The following is a 24852-nucleotide window of genomic DNA, read 5'->3' as shown; positions in this document are numbered from 1 at the left end:
TAAAAAGCCCCCAACACGGTTATGTTTAGAGAGAACATACCTCAACGTCGTAAAGGCCATATATGAAAAACCCACCACTAATTTAATTCTAAATGGGGAAAAATTGAGAGCTTTCTTCCTGTGGTCATGAATAAGATGAGGATATTCCACTCTCACCAATTTTATTCAACATAGTACTAGAAGCCCTAGCCACACCAATCAGACAACAAAAAGAAATTAAAGGCATCTAAATTAGCAAGTAGGAAGTAAAAATTTTGACTATTTGCAGATAACATGATGTTCTATATAGAAACCCTGAAAGACTCTACCAAAAAAATGGCTAGAACTGATAAACAAATTCAGTGAAAGTCCCAGGATACAAAATCAACGTACAGAAAGCTGTTGCATTTCTGTATACCAATAATGAAGCAGCAGAAAGAGAAATTAAGAAAACAATCCCATTTTTAATTGCACCAAAATAAGATACCTAGGAATAAACCTAACCAAAGAAGTGAAAGATCTATTCTCTGAAAACTATAAAACACTGATGAAAGAAATTGAAGACAACCCAAAGAAATGGAAAGATATTCTATGCTCATGGATTGGAAGAACACCTATTGTTAAAATGTCTGTACTACCGAAAGTCATCTACACATTCAATGCAATCTTTATCAAAATACCACTAGCATTTTTCAGTGTTAGAACCAACAATCCTAAAATTTTTATGGAAACACAAGAGATCCTGAATAGTCAAAGCAGTCTTGAAATAGAAAAGCAAAGCTGGAGGCATCACAATTCCAGACCTCAAGTTATAAATCTGTAGTAATCAAGACAATATGGTACTGGCACAAAAATAGACACATCAATGGAACAGAATAGAAAACCCAGAAATCAACCCACGATTATATGGTCAATTAATCTTCGACAAAGAAGGAAAGGATGTCCAATGGAAAAAAGAATGTCTCTTCAACAAATGGTGTTGGGAAAACTGGACTGCTTTCTTACATCATACACAAAAATAAATTCAAAATTGATGAAACACCTAAAATGTGAGACATGAAACCATAAAAATCCTAGAACACAAGCAGTAACTTCTTTGACATCAACCATAGCAACTTCTTTTTTTTCTGGATAGGTCCCCTGAGGCAAGGGACACAAAATAAAAAACTTCCATACAGTGAAAGAAACCATCAACAAAACTAAGGCAACCTACAGAATGGGAGAAGATATTTGCAAATGATATATCCAATAAAGGGTTAGTATCCAAAATATAGAAAGAACTTATAAAATTCAGCACCCAAAAAACAAACAATCCAATTAAAAAAATAAGCAGAAGACATGAACAGACATTTCTCTAAAGAAAACATCCAGATGGCCAACAGACACATGAAAAGATGCTCATCATCACTTACCATGAGGGGAATGCAAATCAAAAGTATAATGAGCTATCAATGGCTAAAATCAACAACAGAAAATGGGACACCGGGGTGGCTCAGTCAGTTAAATGTGTGGCTCTTGGGATCAGGTCTTGATTTTGCAATTCATGGGTTTGAGCCCTGCATTGGGCTCTACACTGACAGTGTGAAGCCTGCTTGGGATTCTCTCTCTCTCTGTCCCTCCCCCACATGTGCACACACACACTCTCTCTCTCTTTCTCAAAAATATACAAACTTAAAAAAAATCAACAACATAAGAAACAGCAATATTGGTCAGGATGTGGAGAAAGGGAAACTTCTTGCACTGTTGGTAGGAATGTAAACTGGTGCAGCCACTCTGGAAAACAGTATGGTAGTTCCTGAAAAAGTTAAAAATAGGACTACCTTGTGATCCAGCAATTGTACTACCAGGTATTTACCCAGAGAATATGAAAATACTAATTCAGAGTGTACGTGCATCCCAGTGTTTATAGCTGCATTATCTATAATAGCCAAATTATGGAAACAGCCCAAGTGTCCATTGGTTGATGAATGGATAAAGAAAATGTGGTGTATAAAGAAACACACACAACAGAATATTACTCAGCCATAAAAAGAATGAGATTTTGCCATTTACGATGGCATGGATGGAGCTAGAGAGTATCACGCTAAGTGAAATAAGTCAGAGGAAGACAAACACCACATGATTTCACTCATGTGGAATTTAAGGAACAAAACAAATGAGCAAACGGGCAAACCAAGAAACAGACCCTTATCTATAGAGAACCAATCGATGGTTACCAGAAGGGAGGTGGGCGGGGGGATGGGTGAACTAGGTGATGAGGTATGAGGACTACACTTGTGATGAGCACTGGGTGATGTGTGAAGTGTTGAGTCACTGTATTATGCGTCTGAAACTAATATAACACTGTATGTTAACTAACTGGAATTTAAATAGAGACTTAAAAAAATTAACCACCAAGATGGGGAGACATGACAGGGCTTTGAGTTGAAAAATGACACTGTGCTATGTTATGAGGGTAGTCTTTAGGGTCAAGGATAGAAGCAGGAAGTCAGTTAAAGGGGTATTGCAGTCATCCAGAGCTAAGCCTCAATGCAGTCATTTGCTGACAACTTAAAACGAACTTTCTGGAACCTCCCTTGCCCCTGAAACACTCCCACTTCACAAATGGAGCACAGCTTCTGGAATTTGCTACTTTGCTGCTTCTCAAAGAGAGCTGAACCTCCAGACTGAAGCACTCAGTGGTACTGGTGCCTATCTGAAGATGTGCTCCAGCTTGAAATCAAACTAATTGGAGTGCTAGTTTCTATAAAGCAATTTGCCATTCTGTAGTATTAGTCTTGCACGTTCAAATTATCTTAAATATATCGTGCTGCTAATTAGAAAAATACTTCATTGTTTTTCTGAATAGAAGGTATGCATATTGCCTTACTAAGTTTTGACTTTGCTTTTTACAACCACTATCACAGCCCTTGAGAACCACATTTCATTCACCTTGGCTGGGAAGGGGAAAGTGGCTAAACAGATTGCCAGCATGAAGATATTTGTATCCGAGGGAGAGCATAGAAATAATTCATGGCACGTCGCTGCACTGCTTTAATGAATACAGAAAACACTTTAGGTAATGCATGATTAAAGGCATGCACAGCACAGCTTCCTTGTATACAATTTAAGCGTGAACTTATTTGCATTTCAGGTTGCTACCTCTTTTAGATTTAATTAGATTTCAGGCTTCAATCGATTTATTAAATGAATTTCTCACTGCTTAAAAGGTGTAATATGCTCATGACAGTAGCTTTTCCCCATCATTCTCTTCTCATTTCCTCATGCACCCAAGATCTCAGCTTCTATCTTGGATTCAAAGCCAGAGGTTATTTTCCAGAGGTACCGTGCTGTGTAATGTAGCTTCTTTTGTGGTTGGAGATCCTGGGGCCATGGAGAGGGTTATATTTTTTTTATGCGTACTCTCTCACATGAATGTACCTCTTATAGATTTACCACCAGTAAATTTAACTAATGCACAATAAAGCTCTATCTTCTGTTTGGGTGGCCCTTTATCACTGTGAATCTTTCTACTGTTATTTTGGCACAACATCCACAAACGTTATTTCTACTGCAATGAAGAGAGCATTGGGACTCTTCAAATGGTGGGAAATTAAATGTAATGAATCAAACCATATCAGTGATTCTCAAGATGAGCTGGGGAGCTAGACCATAAAGTGCAGTAATTTAGTGATGTTCCACATTTGTTTAGAAGAGTAGAGGGAATGCTGGTCTGAACCACTGGAGGATCTTAATCCCTGTTATTGTCGCCTACCTGCATGAATTTAAGTCAATTGTTGGACCACTTGGCTGTGATGGCCTCATCAGGGCTCCTTATACCTTGTTATCTTAAGGCAGGGGATACGTCTATTGATTTCTAATGGTTCCTTCCAGCTTCAAGCTAGGTGTGTGTCTGTGCATTTGTGGGGCAAGGGGAAGTGGTGTGAACAATAGATCTGCTTCTGATTGTGGTTAGCACCATGGTCTAGATAATGTCCATAATACAAAGTGGAAGAAGTGATATTACTGGATGTATTTTTCCTTTCTAAATTAAATTAAGTCAGCTATGGCCAGCTTCCTGAAGGAAGTTATTTTTTATCATATTTACTATACATCTCCACATGTACCGCACTGTGAAAGTTCAGTTAGAAAGGGGATTAAAGACATAGTAACCAAAGTAGGATAATGTAAGTATAAATCAATTTCTATAATATAAATCGATTTCTATAATAAAAGGATAAATCCATTTTTCCACAGAGCAAAAGCTGTGTTCGGAATGCTGTGAATTCACAATTTAGAAAAATATTAATTAAGCAAAGCCCAGTAGCAAAATGGGATTGTGGCTGAATGGCAGGCTCATCTTTGAGGAGAGGGCTAATTTTTACGTATGTTTGCAAGACTCAGCATGAACTAGGTTATGTAAGAGGTCTGTGGATTTTAAAATTCTGATTTTCTACCTGTACATTATTAATTTGAGGGATGATAAACCCTATTATTAACCCAGGCCCGATTTTTCTCAAAGGAGAGAATGGAAAAGTGCTGGACTGCTCTGGGTCTCCTTTAATCTGGAACATTCCCACAGCCTTTCTGTGTATTTTATGACCCTGAAGAGTATAGTTAGTTCTTCCTTAGTTAATAGAACATTCTGCATTTTTACTTTGACGTTTCCTTGTGATTAGATTTAGATTATGCATTTCAAGTAGGAATACTATGTAAGAAATACTGTGTCCGTTTTAGGACATCATGTTTGGAAGCACACCATGTCCAACTATTCTTGTTAGTGACGCTAATTTTCATCATCTTGAAAGCATGTTGCTGATTCATCTACTGTATAGTTACCTTTTTTTTTTCTTGCAACTAATAAGGATTCTGTGGGAAGCACTCTAAAACTAAGCAAATATCCTGCTCTTTTTCAGCGTTCCCCCCTTGATTTAGCATTTTTTGGATGATCCTGCCCTGAGCCAGTCTTTGCTGATGGTTGCAAATGATTTTCCAGCTTTGGCACTTAGCATTCTACTATAAATAAGAGCTTTGCCCCCATTAAGAAACATCTGTTTATTATCCTTATGGTTTTACCACTTCCTATCTTTCAGAAGTTTACAATTCATCATTGTACTTAAGTTTTTAGTATTCAAGTTGCTCTAGTCTTAGCCAAGGGAAGTCCCATTAACCTGACTTGGACACACTCAAATCGTATTTGGGAAGGATACCTCATCTGTGTAGATCCTGCACTGCCAATGATTCTTCTCTCCTCCGTGACCCCTGAAGTGTCTATAAGTAAGTTCAGGGTCATAGCTGGCCATGTGAAAAGTACCACTAATAGGAGGTTTTTGGAGTTTCTTTGCTCCTCATTGAGCGCAAGCTTGAACCTTAATATATTGCCTCATGTCAAGTGCCTACCAGGGGAAGGAGAAGAGAGTATATGAGGATGTGGATGAAGAAGGAGAAAGAACAATGAAGCCAAACCTCCCATGCCATGCAAGAGTGGGCCCAAGACCTAATGGGAATGAGAATGGAGAACATACCTGTGCTAGGACATGGGACACAGAGTCTCGGAATCCGACCACTCCAAGGCAGTCCTTCTCTCTGTGGGCTCAGTATCAGGCTCCAAAGACTTGTTCACCAGTTTGGCCTCATCCTTGTCATTACAGATGCTTAAGAACAAGGCCCATTTCATTTTGCCCTTGGGTGCTCCCAGCAGAACTGACATGTGGACCTCCTCCACCAGCAATGCTTTGGGTTCCAGGGCCACTTGGACTGGGGGATCTCAGACCATGCCCTGTGTCATCTTGTGTCTCTAGAGGATATTTGATAAGCTGTACTATTGTGGCTCAGTTTCCTTTAATGCTAAATGAGGGAATAGAATTCGGGTCTTTTAAGATCCTCTTCAGCTTTAAAATTCTCTCGTTCTGAAAATTGAGGTAGGAATTAATGTTCTCACATATTTGTCCTTGCCCATCAACCCTACGTATTCTACTTTTGCGTCAAGCAAAATAGGCACTTTGCATGGGTTATCTTCTTTAATGATTTTTTATCACCCCAAATTATCCCTAATGATGGAAATATAATCAGGATGTTAATTAATACATTTGCTAGCTATAACATAGAGATGTGTAGACACACAGTATTCCTCACAATAGGGGAAATGAACTTTTATAATAGCCTGTCAAAGACCATATTTCTAAGTTCTTCCTAGAACTACATTAAGTTAATGCTTACCCATAATGAAGCCACTCCACTCAGTTTTTCATTTCTTCTTCACTATTTTTGAAGGATTATTCTGCAGATGTTGAAAGTGCTAGTGACATCGTTAATTATTAGAGCTTTTATCAAGATACTGGATGCTTTTCTAAGTACTCTAACCATTTGTGGCCCTGTGTTCTTATCTGCTAGACAATGGTAAGACCAGGTGTGTGTCTGTTTAGTGGACAGTCAGGGTCCATACCCAGACCTTCATGATGGGGCAAGAACAGTGTTTCCTACAAAATCACACCAACTACTGAGGTTATTAGTTATAGAGAATTTGCCCCCAGTATTTATAATTCATTTCTTATAGTACTTTGTCTGTAGTTTGTGTACTTAGAAAGTTAGGAGCTTCTACAAAGTGAAAAGTCAAGGGCATTCAGCTTAGGAATCACTGTCTAAGGTCAAGCCTCTTGGTTGTCTTCCTGCTGGCTTTGGCCACAGGCAGACAAGTGTTCTCTCTCCCCCATGTCATGAAATCCTGCACAGGCTGCTAGCCTAAAGGAAGAGCTTGATTTGCTGATTATACTATAGTTTAAAAGCCTCTTCAGGTTTGTCCCGCAAGGAGGGAAAAGTCTGCCTCTGGAGAATGTGAAAAAGAGGAATAATGAAGTCCCCAGTCTCTATTCACCTAAAGCCATATCGTTATTTTGAGTTGTTTTCACTGGCTATTCTTCATACCTGTGGTGTAGCTTTTCAGATTTCACTTCCAGGAAGTGCCTGTCTTGGTGCAGAGGGAACAGGGTGGTGAGAGAGGATGGAAGGGAATGAGCCTGCCATGCTGTACATCTGTATAGCTGGGGAATAGCTCGAGGGTTAGCTCGGATGGCAAAGCAGAAGGTTTGTGGGTAGATGGAGGGGCTCAGGACCAAGGGAGAGGATGTGGTAAGGAAAGCCATGCCCAGAATTAGTTAATACTTAAAAAATAATGAAAATAACAAAGAGGGATTTTTAGCAATGGAAGAGGGTAAGCATGGTTTCCTGGAGAGCCACATGGCATCTATTTTAGTTCTTTCCTGGGGTATCCAGTTGAAAAACAAGGATCAGGAGTGTTAGAAGGGAGGTTCATGGTGGTCGCCCCAGAGCACTGTCCTCTTCCACATTCATTTTGACAGGAAGGACTTGTGTCTCATTGTGCTAACGTGCGCGATAGATGGTGAGTGGATAGCGAATGGCCTGGAAAAGAGGTCCAGGGTTGCTGGAGAACCCAACAGAGGTACATAGTAGTCCATGATACAGAAGGGACACCTGTGAAGGTCATCTGGCTCTTCCTTTCTTTCTTCTGGGTGAATGCCCTCTCTGTCACAAATTCTTCTTCTCTTTCAAGTTGTCATCTTTAAAAGGCTTACCCTAACTATCTTGTTTAAAATGGTAGCCCACATCCCATTCATCTCCCTTATCTTGTTCTACTTTTTCTTCTTTCTCTAGTACTTATCATCCCCTAACATACTGTATGGTCTACTTACCGATACGTGTATATTTTTTTATTGTTTCTCTCTTTCTGTGTTGGGATAGAAGCTCCATGTTTGTCTGTTTTATTCACTGGTGTATTCTGAGAACCAAAACAATGTGTGGCACATGGTAGATGTTCAGTTATTAATTGTTCAATGAATGAATGAAATGAGTAAGGTATGAAACATTCACAGATAGCAAATAAGCCAAAATAGGGTTGAGGAATTCCATTATCAACTTTGGCATAAAAAAAAAGGAAATTTCCATACCCGAAGTGGACAACAGAAGCAATGCTTTCCTGAATGGTTTATGATAAATTTTGTCAGCTGGAAAATCCTAAGTAATGGGTTTTCCACGAGTGCTTATTCTTTTAAGATTCAATCTCTTCAATAAAAGAAGTCATTATTTTAATATTATTCACTTTTGGTTCAACTGGATTTGAATGCTGTGTAGGTTATTTAAAATGTGATGGTTTTGCAAAAGGTTGTGTTATTGTTGGTGAATAGTTTTCTGCTGGCTTTGAGGAGCTGAGTGGGAAGTAGGGAGATTAGCCAAGCAGAGGGCAGGGAGTGAAAGAAGAGAAGAAAATAAACCCCTGGGCAGGGCTAAACTGGGATTCTTTAGGAAGAATGACTGAAAAGTCACTCTGAGGGCCTGTCGGTTTAACTACATAATTGCTCTACGTAATTAAATACATAAATGTTGAGGAAACACCGATTAAAGCCCCCCTGAGAGAGAAGCAGTTCTAATTGGAAGATCTTATTTTGTGCTCCGTGACTCACAGTGTTTTTAACCAGCCCCACGTCATTATTTTGTCTTTTAGCCTCCCCCAAGTGTTTTCTCGGTTTCTCTTGACCAGGGCCTCTTTCTGTAATGTTCTTTTTCTACTGCATAGCAACTGACATTCAGTGTAGTCTTGGCAACTATCAAGTCCTGTGTTCCCATTTCTTATACAGAGCTTCTAAAGCTGAGATTGTAGGTCAGGCTACCTACATGCTGCTTATCTATAAATCCAGGAAAACTGCCCATAACCATATGAAGCATAGCACACATCTTGAATGCGTGTCCTTAAAGAGGGGCTGAGCAGAAAGTTATGGATGCTCCTCCCATGTCACTTCCAAGTCTTTTTCCCCAGGAGTTTATGATGCCACTCTTTAGAGAAGAGTGTTACTTCACTCACTGTTACTTCCAATTAGCTAAGTGGTCTTATCTGTAGGGGGCATAGTCCTTAAAGATTTTTGTCCTAACATAGAACCTCTACTAACGACTGAGATATAGAAGGATGCAAAGAACATTATGAGTCCATTTTAGAAAAAACAGTAATCTACAAAAGTCCACTATGTATTTGAAATGCACTGTTTTGAGATCTGGTACCCAATACTGTGGCCCCGGAATCAGCCCAGGTTTGGCATCTGAGCTTTGCTCCCTGATGTCTGATGAAGGGGTCTGGACTCCAGGCACATAGGCCACAGGAGGTCTTCAAGTTATATTGGGCCTGAACAGAGTGGTGGAACTAGTAATGGTTTAGGAGAGGGGAGAAGGAGAGACTTGTTAAAACCAGGGAGCACTCTGGCCCTTAACACATGTGAAAGAAAGAAAAGGCACCTCTGGGCATCTCACAGAAATTTCAGCCACCAGCAGGCACTCTGCCAGATATTAACGATCACAAGTTTAAATGAGTAAAAACATGTCTCTGCTGATGTCCTTGGACATCTCCATTTGGAGTTGAAACACTCTTTCACAGACTTGGTTCTCGGGAGAATTCTGTAGGGGAGGGCCCTCTGGATGTGAAAACTGATAGTCAAATATCAAACTTAAGAATTTTCATATTCACCCAAGAGGTGGTATTATGACCAAATCAAATACCTCAGAAAATTTCCCAAGTTTGACATCCCTTCATGTCCTCAGGCAAAAATCCTTAATGAGACTCTTACTCAAAACTAATGTTCTCACAAAGGGAATGAAACAAGGACTCACTGACCTGATGGTGGCATTACACTAGAAATTTAAATTGAGGTCTATGGCATTTAACCTGAGTGTCTTAATTTTTGTCAGGGGTAAACTCAGTAATAGGGAAAGATTATGGCAAATTCATCTAATAAAAATATTCCATCATAGAGAATTTTACTTTCAACCTAGAAAAATACTTAAAATAAGAAATTACAAAACTAATTTTTTCACACCAAAAGGCAAAAATAACACATTGTAAAGAGCACCAGGCCCAAAAGAAAAAAAAAAGTAGTGCTCCATATAGAAAAAATTGAAAACAGACATGTGTTTAAGCTTCTTCATTATGCAGTCATCTCATAAAACCTGCCCAAAGACACCATTAAAACAAAACAAAACAGAACTTTTATTTGTTTTGAGAGAGAGAGAGCGCGCGCGAGAGAGAGAGCGCACATGCAAGCACGGGAGGGACAGAAAGAGAGAATCCCAAGCTCCACACTGTCAGCGTAGAGCCCGACACGGGGCTCAATCTCACGAATCATGAGATCATGACCTGAGCTGAAATCAAGAGTCAGATGCTTAACCAATTGAGCCATTCAGGCACCCAAAAAGACACCATTTTTATGGGGTTAAATATAGTCCTTGATTGACAGTGGGAGGAAATGGGAAGGAGCAGTGATTTCTTTATGTGCTGAGTCCTCTTGACCTTAGTCTGTGCTGGCTCAAGCCTGGTTCAGGTCAATCTCACCAGGACCACCACCATCCTCTAGAACTGGCCTCCCCACCCTACTCTTATCTCTTCTTCTTCCTTACCTCAGGCAAGAGTGGCATCTTTCTGGAAGGCAAATCTCCATCCAGTCATTCCTTTGCTTAAAACTGTTTAATGGCTCTCTGGTGCCCTGAGGATAAACTATAAACTCCCGTGATAGACAAGCGTGTTCAGAGAGGCAGCATGGAGGTAGTGCTTACCACTGTGGGCTCTGAGCCTCGCCTCCTGGTTTAGGATGTTGCCTCGGCTACTTCCCAGCTGAGAACCCTTAGGCAAGTTATTTACATCTTAGGGCTTCCGCTGTCTCAACTGCAAAATGGAGAAGATGTTGATGATAGTACCATCCTGACGGGGCTGTTGTGAGGATTCAATGAGTTCTGATACTAAACATTCACTACTAGCATGATTATTTATTTTCTGCTCTCCATTTGCTTCTGCCTCTATACCCTTGCCCTATGTCATACCAAAGTATTTGAGGATACCTTCCTCACCTCCTTTCTCTTAATGGGATATATCCTCTCCTTTTGTCTTTCTTTCTTTCTTTCTTTCTTTCTTTCTTTCTTTCTTTCTTTCTTTCTTTCTTTCTTTCTTTCTTTCTTAACATTTATTCATTTTTGAGAGACAGAGCATGAGTGGGGGAGGGGCAGAGAGAGAGGGAGACACAGAATCCGAAGCAGGCTCGGGCACTGAGCTGTGGGCACAGAGCCCGGAGCAGGGCTTGGATTCACGGACTGTGAGATGGTGACCTGAGCTGAAGTTGGACAGTTAACCGACTGAGCCACCCAAGCACCACTCCTTTTGTCTCTATTTCTTATAAATCGTTTCCTTTGCCTGGAATGTCATCTCTCTCCTTTTCTCCCTCCTCCTCTCCTATCTATCTGTGTCCTTTACGTTCACTTAGTACATCCTCTGATGTCTTCCTCAGACATCAAAGTTCAGGTCGGGCTCCTTTATTCTGAGCAGCCTACCCAGATATCACTCTGTATTGTGCAAGCTCCCAGAACTCCTGTTCTTCCTTCTAGAATAGAAGGAAGTACATTAGGTCTTTCTTTATTCTCCTTACCCCTGTGAGAGACGGATTATATCTTGGTCATTGTTGCATACTCATTGTCTATTTACTGTGTGCTGATGAATGGATGGATAGATGGATGAAGGTCACTGAGACAAGGCAGTGTGATCTAGTGACAGGAAACCTCCCAAGGCAGTCCATTTGGTCATAATCACAGTTGTGCTAAATCTACCTGGGCATACAATCACTCCATCCTGTTTTCTGATCCGTTACTTGTCCATATTAAATTTATCTAGTTCCCAGTATTATTCCCTCCTCATACTGGTTTGTAGCCTCTAAGCTTGCTCCTCTTTGTCAGTCTCTCTTTACAGCAGGCACTTGAAGTTGAGAATGACCCTCTGGTGTGGTTTAGTGAGCACAAAGATACATTATTAATTCTTTTGTCCCTCTGCTAAAGCAGACACATGCTAGATTTGGTTTGTTTGTTTGTTTCTTTCATCTCACAATTGTGTTGATTCTGGAGCTCACTGTCTACGATGACTGCAGTGTGTTTGGCCTGAGCAGCTGGAAGCACAGAGTTGCCTTCAATGGAAAGGGAAGGCTATGGGAGGGTAGATGCAAGGGGCCATCAGGACTTAAGTTTTGGATGTGCCGAGTTTGAAATTTCTCTTAGACATCCAAGGGGAGATATTTAAAAAGGCAAGGAGATACATGGGTCTGGAGTACAGGAGAGAGGTCCAAATTGGCAATACTAACTTGGAGTTTTAAGCCTATAGACAGAGAGACTTGGTGGTGAGACCACAGGAATGAGCATATAGAGAAGAGGATCCAGGACTAAGGAGCCCTGACTCTCTGGCAGTGACAGTTTGGAATCAGCAAAGGCATCTGAGAAGGAGCAGCCAGTGAGGTCTGAGGAAAAGTAGGAGAGTGTGATGTCCTGGGTGACTAAATGAAGATCCAGGAGGATAGTTACATAATAGATTACAAACTTAAAATGTTACCTATTACTAAATGTCTACTAAATGTTTAATATGCATATATCCTTATATAGGTATATAAGGAGAAATTTATATAATGGAGTGCATCTGGGGAAGTACCAGTAGTTAGAAGGCCTGGGTGCTGGGCTCAGTTCTGCTATTCTTAGTTCTTCAACTTCAGGCAAGTTAGACAGACTTTTTTGAGCATTGTATTTTACTCATCTGGAAAGTGGGATCTTAATCCTTGCCTTACTCTGAGTTATTGTGAGAATCAGTGGAAATAATAGATATGGATATGGTTTGTTAGTATATACTCTCTCTGTATCTATCTGTCTATATGCATATTCACAAGTGTGTATGTGTATACATATGTGTGTGTGTATATATATACACACACATCAATATATACATGGGACTCAAGCTATTTGGTATGTTGTTAATGTCTACTGAGTCACTTAGGTTCTACCTATTGGTAGAACATACTCATTTTAGTGAGTTGCAAACAGCTTTATGAAAAATGGAGCAGAATAGAAAATATCACTGAATTGCTCAGAGTAAAAGTAAGTAAGGCTTCTTGAAACTTTTTGTTTCAGTTACACACCAGTAGAAGGTATCTATTTCTGTGTAACAATTATCTCCCAAACTTAGCAGTTTAAAACAACAAGCATCTATTATTTCTGGGGGTTAGGGGCTGCCGAGCTGGTCGGTTTGACTCAGGTTGAAGACAAGCTGGCCACCAGGGCTACAGTCACTGGGACCCGCTTCCAAGTCACTCCTGTGGCTGTTGGCAGGAGGCTCAGCTCCTGGCCCCATGGGTCTTTCTTAGTGTTGCTCATGACATAGTGGGCTTTCACCAGAGCACATCATCAGAGAAAGGGAACAAGACAGCATCCCCAACACGGAAGTCACAGTCTCTTTTATGACCTGTTCTCAACAATGACAGGTCATCACCTCTGCCAGATTTCACACAGACCAATCTTGGTATGATGGGGACCACACCTAGGTGTGAATGCCAGGAGGTGAGGACCACTGAGGGCCATCTTGGAGCCTGGCTACCACAGTCTCTCTATATTTGTGAATGCTGGCTTGAGATAGGAGCTACATTTTTTAATGTGGGTCATGTAGGAAAAATGTTTCAGAAACACTGCTCTACAGTGTCTGATCTTGGACACCATGGGGCAGAGGTGTCCCTTAGCTGGCAGAAGCCTGTTTCAGCAGCTTTGTTATTGATACTCTTCTTCTCCCACAGTTAATTACCACTGACTCTCAGACCATGAATATTAACACCAGTGAGTTTTACAATGAAACAGTACCACGGAAGTCTAAATGTGCTGCCTGGGACTGCTTTTCCCTAAATAAAATGATCCTGCTCTAGTGTCCATTCATAGTTTGCCTGTCTGGTTTCTGTGGTTCTGTATCTTTGACCTTGTCTGGTCATTGGACAAGTCCATCTACTGTTTGTAAGTTCCCACTTCAGATCTGTGACCATGTATTATGCACAGCTGTGTGGCTTGACTCAAGAGTCTTGTAGTATATAGTACATAGGCTTCTGATAGTAGTTATACTTGCTGCCTTTTTTTTTTCCTGCTTGTTTATTGCTCTGTGACTGTGGTCTAGGTAATGAGCTTGTGGAAAATTCTACCTGTAGGTAAATGGCTATACTGAAACCTTAATGTTTTGTGAAGGGGGGTTATTACATAAATAAAGGTGTACCCTACTTAAAGGAATCTTACAGAATAATTACCAACATGACTTTTATGTAATTTGATCTACCCTGCCCTGAAAAAGAAATGTTTTAGCTCTCCTAGCTGGTATTTTTTGGTTTTGTTTGTTTCGTTTTGTTTTGTTTAGAAGCATAAGTGACTGAGAAAGAAGAAACTGTCTTTGAGGTACTAACAGGCTCTAAGCAGGCTAGAAGGTTCTAGTTAAATAGTTAAGAGACCAGTACAAAGCACAACACTAAGTAGAAACATATGGCCACTGGCTTTTGACTTCAAACTGTGGGAGTTTCAAAATGGAGTTGTTTCTTGGGGGTGAAGCGGATGCTACCAATTTATTGGAAGCCTCGTGGCTTGGTGTTTATTGTTTGTGCCTCGGAATGCTCATACTTGTCAGCCCTGCAGCCTTAGGTCTTTTCTGACTAGTGAAGACCTTGGTGACGGAGGGCTCTTCCTCATCTGCCGGTCACAGGGGATAAAGGGAGGACTGTCACTCAGCAGGCTCCCGGGGATAGAGGCCCTTTTATTCTCCAAGAGATGCACTCATAGCATGCTGTGCTTCCTGTAGGTTTTAAATTCATGTATCAGTTGTCTCCCTGAGCTGGAAGCTCATGCAAAGCAGAAACTGTAGGCAGCACCTGACAGAATGTGGCCCATGGTAAATATGATACATCTTTGTTGAGGAGAGGAGGAAATTAAATTCTTTATTCTCTTGAACGGGTTTATGTTCAGAAGAACGAGGTGTAGTATTTGTAGTAGCATCAGTGTTCCTATTAAAGGTAATTTATTTTGATTTTTCTTAAAATTTGTCAACTTTAAAATGTCGGAGATTATTTACGATGTAATTCCTGTGTTTTTGAAATAAGATCTCTTTTGCCTTTGAAGGCCGTCTCATTTTTGGTAACATCCAAAGGGAGAGGGGTTTAATTTTTATGACACAGGTGCTAACCACTGACAAGAGCCTGAGTGAGCGGTTTAAGGACTACTGAACTTCAGAACTTTGAAGATCCCTTTAGGTCCCAACCTGTACACATCCCTGCAGGCTAGATTCCCGGTAGACCAAGCTGCATTGTCAGTCCGCTGCAGAAAATATGTCTTCTTCCCTGTCCAGAATGCTGTCTGAACAAGGATCCTCTGGCGAGGTTGCTCCAGGGTTGGCCTCTTGATCTGGCTTTTGTATTATAACTATGAAAAACAAAAGCAAGTGTTTCCGTGGTGGTTTATGAGAAGCCACGAGTTTTTGTGTGTGTGTAAGCTCTCTGCCTTGCAGTCTCTTGACTTGACTTTGCTGGCTCTGCTGTGCTGATCAGACTTATGCATTATGTCCTGTTCAGTCCTGGTGAGAGCGTTTGTGTCCTGCTGCTTCAAGCCTTGAGCCTTGTATGGTGACACAGCCCCACAGAATTCCATCCCCATCTGTGTCCCTGTGGTCTCTGCTCCTGCATTGTGATAGGGGTTATTCTCCCATTGACAGATTGTTGCTCTGTGACCTCCTTTATTTTGTTCTTCTGGATTTCAGTAAAGAGAGCTTGAAGGAAAGATAGTCATATTCATTTTGATTAGCTAGTGTCATTTAGGTGAAAGAGATGCCCAAGGAGAGGCTGAGAAGTTTTGCTAGCAATTAGTGTAGGAGAGGCTGCAGACGTTTGGAGACGTGGTGTTTTAAACTCTGGAGTCTGATTATATCCTAGACAGTCAAGTAGAAGGTAAATACAAAAGGGCATTCTTATCAAGGCTCCGATATATAATGGATGTGAAAATAAAACTGAGGAGGGAAAGGCTATAATTTAGTGAGAATGATGCTAATACTGAATTTATTTTAAAATGTATTATTAAGTATCGGTTAAAAATTTTTATTTTAATGTTTATTTTTGAGAGAGAGAGACATAGCACGAGCAGGAGAGGGGCAGAGAGAGAGGGAGACAGAGGGAGACACAGAATTGGAAGCAGGCTCCAGGCTCTGAGCTGTCAGCACAGAGCCCAACGCAGGGCTCAAACTTACAAACCGCAAGATCGTGACCTGAGCCAAAGTCAGACACCCAACCGACTGAGCCACCCAGGCGCCCTGTTAAGTATCACTTTTAGATATAATGACCATTATTTTTGAATTCCATTAAAGAATTTTTTGTTTCCCTGTAAAAAAGGAGGAAAAACCTGTGTACCTCATCCCTGTTAAAAACACACTTGAATCTTGTTTCTGTCTTTTCAAACTAGTTGGCCTTGGATTAGTGACAATGGAAGAACCAAATGTTCGACTCCTCCAAGAGACAAAACTAGGTCCTTGATATGATCATGTGATGGCAGTTTTCCCAGCTGTAGTGGGCAGCTTCATCAAACTCTGTATCATGAAGGATCTTCATTGTAACGTGTACTCACAAGAGCAAAGCTGAGCATTGGAATGAAATTTTAATAACATGACTGACTGGAAACATATCTGTACAGAGAAGAAATTATCAACCTTTAAGATTGTGGAAGCATTTGCTTTGTGTTACATTTTTGTGACCTGGTGGCATTATTTTGGGTAAGCGTTGACTTGTTTAATTGCCCAGTTCCTAATCCCCAACTTTTTGATGCCTGACCTACTTGGTTGTGGTTCCTGAAGCACTGGGTATCTTGGGCCCAGTTTACTTTATAAATTGGAGCTGAGGCCCATGTCTCTATACAGTCTTTCCTGAGGGGGGAATGAAAGGCACAAGTCAGTTATTACTCTCTATTTGGAGATAACTGAGTAGCTGTGTTGTCAGAGGCAGCAGGGGGCGGGGCAGGATCAGCAGGACCCTATCAGTAGTGCCATCAGAGATACGGAGTTTTCTCCTTCTGTGTTGCTGTTACGGTTGTCCCTTAGGGGCATCACTGTTGCAAGTGTCATCCGGAAGAAAGAAGAGCACATCTGTTACCATCTCCTGCGGCTCTGGAATCAGCTCCCCTGCATCTCAGTAACACTTTATGTTCCAACCTGAGTGATGTTCTGTGGGAGTCACTGCCAGTTGGCTTCCAGTGGGAGGAGTCTAAGCATTATCCATTTTTCTCTCACGATAGCTCTGCTTCCTATTCTGTTAAAATTCTTGCCTCCATGAAGTCTTCTGCCATCTGCACCCATCACCTATCCCAGTGGAAGATTTCTCTCCAGATGAACAAAACACAACCTCGTTTTGTCTTATCCCTTTGCGGCTATTACCCTTCCCTCTCCTCTTCAGAACCAAAGTCATTGCATGAGCTATTTATATGCCACTGTCTCTGCTTCCTCTCCTTTTATTCACTCTGCTCTTGGCTCTGGTCTGGCTTCCATTTCCACCACTCAATGAGACTACACAACTGTCAAAGCTGCCAGTGACCTCCATGTTGACAGGGATGTCCAGGAGACATTTTTACATGAAGACATGGAAAGGTAGATAAACTTAGACTCTTACCTCATGGTGGGCACAAAAATTAACTTAAAATAGATTAAAGACTGAAATGTAAGAGCTACGCTTAAAACTTTTAGGAGAAAACATAGGAGAAAAATCTTCAGGACCATGGATTAGGCAAAGCTGTCTTACGTAATGATACCAAATACATGGTCCACGATAGAAAAAAAAAATGACAACGTGGATCTTTAAAAATTCAAAACTTTTGTGCTTCGAAAGATACTTTTAAGAAAATAAGAAGACAAGCCACAGACTGAGAGAAAGCGTTTTCAAATCACCCATCAGATACGGGAGTTGTTTCTGGAATATGCACAAGGGTGGGGACTTAGCTGTTGCATCCTAGACATCTCTTGCAGTGTCTGACATCTAGAAGGTGTTTGATAAATGTTTGCTGGATGAATGAATGCAGAGAGCATTGATGCGGTTTAGGAAAGAGTCTTTAGGGACTTTATAAAGTCTGAGGAGGAAAGAAAATAATCTTGAGCATTTGTGGAAGGTTTATTATGAACCGCTTGTACCCACTACGTTTGTTCCTTTTTTTGTGCCATAGGTATTATTTTCTCTGTGCCACAGTTAAAACAACTGTGATGTGGAGCAGTGATTTTTTTTTTTTTTTTTTTTTTGGTCCATGGTCAAGTACTATTAAATGAGATAGCTGGAGCACAGACCTAAATTCCACGTATTGGGAGATGTGGTTTCTCCTGTAAAGCTCTTCACTCTTGAGCCCTTTATACCTGAAACTGGCACCTTCTCTCCTTTTCTTTCTCCAGTACTCTGAAATGCCCAGATGACCTGGCTTTCGGGCTACTTTCCCAGAATTTTCTGGCTAATAAATGATCTGACGGCAGACACGCTTGTCTGGTGGAGCGAAGAGCATGTCCTGTGAAACCCGACACCATTTTGTACTATGTTTGCTTTTTAGAATTTGTCCTCGTGGGCTACAGTTCTCACTTTCTACTTTCCCGTCAGACTTTGGTATTTCACCAAATGGGGTCTTTCTGACCTAAGTTCACTTTCCCTTTTCCTGCTCCCCAGCATCGCTTTTTTAAAAAAGCTTTTATTCAAATTCCTGTTAGTCAACATGCAGTGTGATGGTAGTTTCAGGCGTACAATATAGACAGTGAACAGTTCCTTACATCCCCCAGTGCTCATCACAGTAAGTGCCTCCTTAATCCCCATCACCTATTTCACTGCCCCCCTCCTCTCTGGTTTGTTCTCTATGGTTAAGAGTCTGTTTCTTGGTTTGCCTCCCTCCCTCCCCCTCCTCATTTGCTTATTGGTTTGGCTTTTTAAATTCCACATATGAATGAGATCATATGGTATTTATTTTCCCTGATTTATTTCACTTACCATAAGACACTCTAGCTATATCCATGTCATTGCAAAAGGCAAGACTTGATTATTTTTTATGGCTTAGTAATATTCCATAGTATGCGTACATGCATGCATATGTCCACACACCACATCTTCCTTTTCTATTCATCAAACGGTGGACACTTGGGCTGTTCCCATAATTTGGTTATTATAGATAACACCCAGCATCATTATTTATTGTTGACTTTCAGCAGGCTCTGAATCTCAAATTGATATGCAGGTTAGGTCCAGACAGGACCAGATGGTGGAAGGAACGTGAGAGAGTGAGGGCTCCTGCAGAGGCATCCTGCAGGCTTTGTATTCGCATGACTTTCACAGCCGGGATGGACGTGGTATGACATGGTGCCCGTTATTATGTGCTGTCATCAGGAGGCGTGTTGCCAGTACTGTCTGGGACGTCCCCTGAAAATAAAGATGCCAGTTGAGACTGGGAGGAGGGCTGTGTTGTGACATGTTGAATGATGAAGTAGGGTCTCGGGGACTGTTAGTCTTGGCTCTGCTGCTGGTTGTGGAACTGTGTGAGGATTACCTCATCTTTTTTATCCTGTTTCCCACTCTGGCAAGTGAGGAGGTCAGCTTAGGTAGACTTTAAGGTCTTTTCCGTTCTTTGAATTTAAGTTAGGTAGCCCGGCCAGAACTGGTCAGGACTCCTTGAGTCTGGGTATAAACTTTATTTTCCTAGTGATTTGATTTGGTTTTTACTTCCAACCAAGTCAGTTTCACACTTCTAGGCAGGAATGTGAGAGAGCTAAACTCTGGCCGCCAACTAGTGGGATGAACACGTCTGGAGATGAGAAGCTGTGAGGTCTGTGGGTTGAAGAAGTAGAACAAGAGCTGAGATCTGAAAGTGATGCTTCATCCAAACACTGCCCTGCGCGTGGCTTGCTAAGGGACCATACCAGCTGTGGTCCTGAGGACCTGAAGCCCGGAAGGCAGGCAGCCTGGCAGAGCAGAGCAAGTCCTGGAACCACCTGTGGGTTCTACTCCAAGTTCTGCCAAGGAGATGCTCTGTGGGGCTGACCATCTTCTGCCAGCACGGGGGTTGCTCTGGGGGTAAACACTCCTGCAGCACTCCTGTGTCAGGCGCCGTGAGCTTAATTCTAGTGCCCTGTGGGGCTCTACCAAGGACAGCAATCAAAATGGTAATAAATAAGCCATCAGGGCTGCTGCGGGAGCATTAGCCCAGGCACAGTTTGCAACCGTGCCGATGGTCATCAGACGAGCTGCTGCTGTGGAAGGGAGTGTTCCGACTTGGAGATGCTTCCTGAAAGTGACTAAACAGGGACTCGGAAGCCTGAGGCTAGGCAGACCCTTCAAGGTCATCCATTCATCCCAGCTTTCTGTGCGATGGTTCAGTCTCCTCTGAATACCCTTACAACCCATGCTTGAGCTCACCCTGTGATGGGAAGTTCACAGCTGTATTAGAACATTGCAGCTTATTTGAAACTTTCTTTTTATGCAGCAAGCTGAAAGCTGCCTCCCGCTGCTGCTACCAGTTGACGTTCAGACAACAAAAACTTCCATATCACATCCACACATAAAAGACTTCCTAATTTTGATTTCTGGAAGGAATCAAGGGTAATATGTGCAAGGTCACTGTTTCTCATGTCTCTTAAGGAAATCCTGCCTTACCGTGGGCTGGTAGCTATGAGAGATCATTTTCTTAGAAGGTGATAAGATGTATTGTGCTACACTTTGATAGATATCTCGTTTCAGAAGAGAAGCCTCATTTCCACCTGTGGGTATGTATTTTATATATTTATGCATAGTAATTGATGTATTAAGTAACTACTTTGAGCGTCTCTATCGGCAATGTCCTGTGCTCAGTGCCAAACAGACGGAGGAACCGGTGCCTTATTACAGCACATCATTCACATGTTGGTTCACTCAGCAGGTACTTATTGAGAATCTGCTCAGTGGCCAGCTCTGGTTCTTGCCCTCATGGAATTTGCAATCCATTGTGGGGGCTGGGGTAGAACATTGTTATCCATCACACTGTATTGAAATTCTTGTTGACTCCGCCATCTCTTTACTAGGCTCAACTTTCCTTGAGGTAGGGGCTCTGTGCTGTGCATTACTGAATTCTCACTACCCGGCACATGGTAAATATTTGTTAAATGAGTCAGCGGCTGAGCACAGAAAGGGAAAAAGTGCTGACTTTGACGTTTGTTACTCAGCTTGATCCTGACTTGGCCATTTACCAGCTATGTGATAGGGGATAAGGACATGAGGGTTTATAAAATAAGGATCTATTTTGGCAGGTGGTGAGGACTGGAAGAGGGAATACACTGAGGGCCTAGCCCAGTGCCTGGCATACAATTCTAAAATAAAAAAAGAAAAGCATATTTCCTTTATTATTCTAGCTCCTGAAGGCATCTTTTACATCTATACAGGAAAACTAAGTGAGAAGAGATCTCTAGACTTCATTGGTTGGCTTGTGTTTTGAAATTAAAGACCCCATGTGAGGGGGCACCCCTGAACCCTTTGGAAAGACCCCAAATCAGCCTTACCATGGTAAAGAGGAGTGGAAGGTTGAAAAAGTTCTGGATGTGGGCTGTGGTGTTGTTTGCACAACAGTGTGAGTGTACTTAATGCCACTGAGTTGTACACTTAAGAAATGGTTAAAATGGAAGTTTTATGTTGTGTGTATTCTACCACAATAAATTCATTAAAAAGATCCCTAACCATTGCCATAATTTACAGTTCTTCCAGCAGGGGAGCCATTCTCCAAATTAAACCAGTCACAGAACATTGTCATTCCATTGGTCTGGATGCGGGCCACCAAGCATTCCTGTGGAGCTTCCAGAAGCAGCCACGGCCTGGCTGAGCCACCAGTTGCTTGGTGTGGAACTGCGGGCTGTGAGGCCCTCTGTTGTTTTGCAGATTACTTTTTCCCCTCTGTCCCTCCTTCAAAGAGCAAGTTTTTGTCCACAGAATCATGTCTGAATCCATCCCTGTGTCTCCGCTCTGTTTCCAGTGTTTGCATCTGGGGTGAGTCCCTGTCACCTGTCACCTAGACTGCAGCGGCTCCCTGCCCTGCTTCTGTTCCCATCCTTTCTCTTCAGGACACCCAGAGTATTCTTTTCATACACAGATAAATCAAAGCACACCCCTAAATGAATGAAATTTAAACAAATGAAAAAAATAGCATTCCCCTGGTAAAGACCCTCTCTGCTTCCCATGGATGTTGAAATGAAGCCCTAACCCTTAGGTACAGCCTTTTCAGATCTGCTCCCTGCCCCCCTCCCCCACTTCAGCTTGTCCCAGTCATGCTGGCTTCTTCCTTTCCTCCAACCTGCCGCATTCCTTCCCACCTTGGGGCTTTTCCTGCATGTCCTGCTGCCTGGAACACTCTTCCTCCGGTCTTGGCATTGCTTGCCCTTTCTGACCATACAGATCTCAACCCAGATGTCACCTGGCCAGAGAGGACTTCCCTGAGCAGCTGTGTGGTCCACCCCTCTGTCCTGTCACCTGTGTGAGTTCTCTGCCTCTGGTGTTCTCTTCTTTATGGAGGGCTTACTTACCATTCACCCCTTCCACCTAAGACGTGGGTGCCGTGCGTGGTGGGGCCCTTGTTGTGTTACTCTGGCCCATGTCCTCAGGGCTGGAGCAGCGCCAGGCACACAGAAGGCTCTGACAAAATATCTGTTGGTTGAATGAATGAATGAATGAATATCAACACAGATGAATTGATGTAGCGTAAGAGTAAGACATGAATACCTGTGAGGAAATTCTGTTTTCTTCCCCTTACATTTTTCCTGGTACATTTTATGTTACCAATCCCCATTGACCTTCTTCATTCCATTTGTTTCCAAGTGACTGTCAGCTCCTCCCAAGCCTGCCTATCACAGGATGCTTAAAGACACCCACTTGTCCCAGCCCCAAATTCCATCCGTGACCAGCCACACATGCACAAGAAGAAATGTTCTGAAACACCACGTGTCACAATCACTGACTTCTGTACATTTAGGCCCTAGATTTTAGAGGATACCGTGGTGGCAGGTGAAGCTGGGCATGCACCAGTGTGTGCTGGCACTTCTTAGTGAGATGCCGGCCAGGGCAGGCAGGATAGGATGATGCCTTCCCTGCCTGGCGGCAACACCCTGCTCCCCTGCACTGCTCGCCGGCTCTCACATCCAACTTCAAGGCTCCCTATGAGGCCTCCATAGAATAATTGGTCTTCCTGCTCCCTTGCCTGTTTCCTGAGTTCTGTCCCTGTCCCTCAGCTCTCCAGCTGTACTACCCTCTACCCTACTGTTCAGGCCCTCCCTGTGCCCTGGATCACCTCACCTGTCTTTCTGGGCTGCATAGTGAGATGTTATGTCCTTTCGATGTGGCTTCCTTCTCCTACTATTGGGCTTCCATTAAAACAACTGTCTCTCTCTCTCTCTCTCTCTCTCTCTCTCTCTCTTTCTTTCTTTCTTTCTTCTTTTTTATTTTTTTAATATGAAATTTATTGTCAAATTGGTTTCCATACAACACCCAGTGCTATCCCAACAGGTACCCTCCTCAATGCCCATCACCCACTTTCCCCTCCCTCCCACCCCCCATCAACCCTCAGTTTATTCTCAGTTTTTAAGAGTCTTTCATGGTTCCTCCTTCCCTCTCTGTAACTTTTTTTTTTCCTTCCCCTCCCCTATGGTCTTCTGTTAAGTTTCTCAGGATCCACATAATAGTGAAAACATATGGTATCTGTCTTTCTCTGTATGACTTATTTCACTTAGCATAACACTTTCCAGTTCCATCCACGTTGCTACAGAGGGCCATATTTCATTCTTTCTCATTGCCAAGTAGTATTCCATTGTATATATAAACCACAACTTCTCTTAAAAATTGGAGGGAAGGAGATTACTATTTATTGAGTACTCACAGTATACCAAGCACTGTGCTAAGCACTGTATTTTTGCTTATCACCTAATTCTCATAACCCTCCATGAATAAGGGCTATCCATTTTCCCACGGAGAAGCTGCAGCCTAGAGAAGGTATATAACTTCCCAGAACCTGACTTGATTCTAAGACTCAGGGAGATAGATGGCACTTGTGGGGCAGCTGTGCCCAGGGAGGCAGGGGGTGGGCTTGCCTGGGGCTGGGCAGCCATGGTGGGAAAACCAGAAATCAGAGGAGGTGGAAAGGGACCAGTTCTTAGAATGAAGAATAATTTTCAATTATTAATAATGAGAGGCAATGAGAGCCTATGCTTTTAGTGGGAAGAGTAAGCAATTCATGGCTTTTAGGGCCCAGTTTGACTCCCAGATTTGTCCTCTACTAGCTGTGAGCTCTGCAGGTTATTTAGTCTCTCCGCTTTAGTTCCCTGCACTGATGAATGGAGATGCCAATCCCTGGCCTCACCAGCAATGGCTTGTGTATGTGGGCACCATACAGTAGTTGCCATCTTCTAAATACTTCATAGTCCTTTCTGTGAATATTATTAGGTTGTTCATTACTCCCTCAGAATCTTCCTTCACCTACCTCACCACCATATTGTGGTTCTTTCTGATCCCCTCTGTGTCTATTTTATGCTATGATTCCTGCAACAGAGTCTGATCCTTTATGTAGCTGATGTAATTGAAAGGGCTGAATAGGTTTTGGATGAGTGAAGGAAGCTGAGATCTGTGTTCTAATCTATACAACTTGTATCTCCCACATTGCAGGTCCTGGAGATCTTAAAATTGCTATCTGTCATATGAATATTTACTTATGTGGCCGAGGAACATGGCCTTGGCTTGGGTTGAGAGGAGGGATCATTTCAGTTTTTTTGTTTTTTTTTTTAATTTGCATTAAATATGATTGTAGGCAGAACTTAGCATCTCAGGTCAGTGTAGTATCAACTGAAGCAAATCAGCTAATCCTGCAGGGACATCTCCCTTTAGAGCTCTTTTCAGAAGACTTATGTATCTTCCTTGAATCATGTAATGACTTCAGGTAAGTGATCCAGTGAACTTTTGTTGCTCTCTTCTTTCCTACTCTGTCCATTGACCTGTAAACAGATGCTTCAGT

At 42.1% G+C, this 24852-nt stretch overlaps 1 protein-coding gene and 1 long non-coding RNA gene across 10 annotated transcripts in view; one reads left to right on the top strand and one right to left on the bottom strand.

Moving 5' to 3' along the window:
• HHAT (hedgehog acyltransferase) overlaps positions 1-24852 on the top strand; it is a 319102-nt gene that overhangs the window by 148556 nt on the left and 145694 nt on the right. The gene's annotated exons all lie outside the window — the stretch shown is intronic.
• On the bottom strand, positions 18948-22749 carry LOC122212418. Its single transcript, XR_006199133.1, has 3 exons — positions 22575-22749; positions 22379-22499; positions 18948-19256 (listed from the first exon to the last, which is right to left on the bottom strand). It is a non-coding gene; the product is annotated as an uncharacterized LOC122212418 (long non-coding RNA).

The sequence above is a fragment of the Panthera leo genome, chromosome F3, assembly GCF_018350215.1.
Source record: "Panthera leo isolate Ple1 chromosome F3, P.leo_Ple1_pat1.1, whole genome shotgun sequence".
Classification (NCBI taxonomy): Eukaryota; Metazoa; Chordata; class Mammalia; order Carnivora; family Felidae; genus Panthera; species Panthera leo.
The sequence above is the reverse complement of the archived record's forward strand: the minus strand, read 5'-3'. Positions and strand labels throughout refer to the sequence as shown.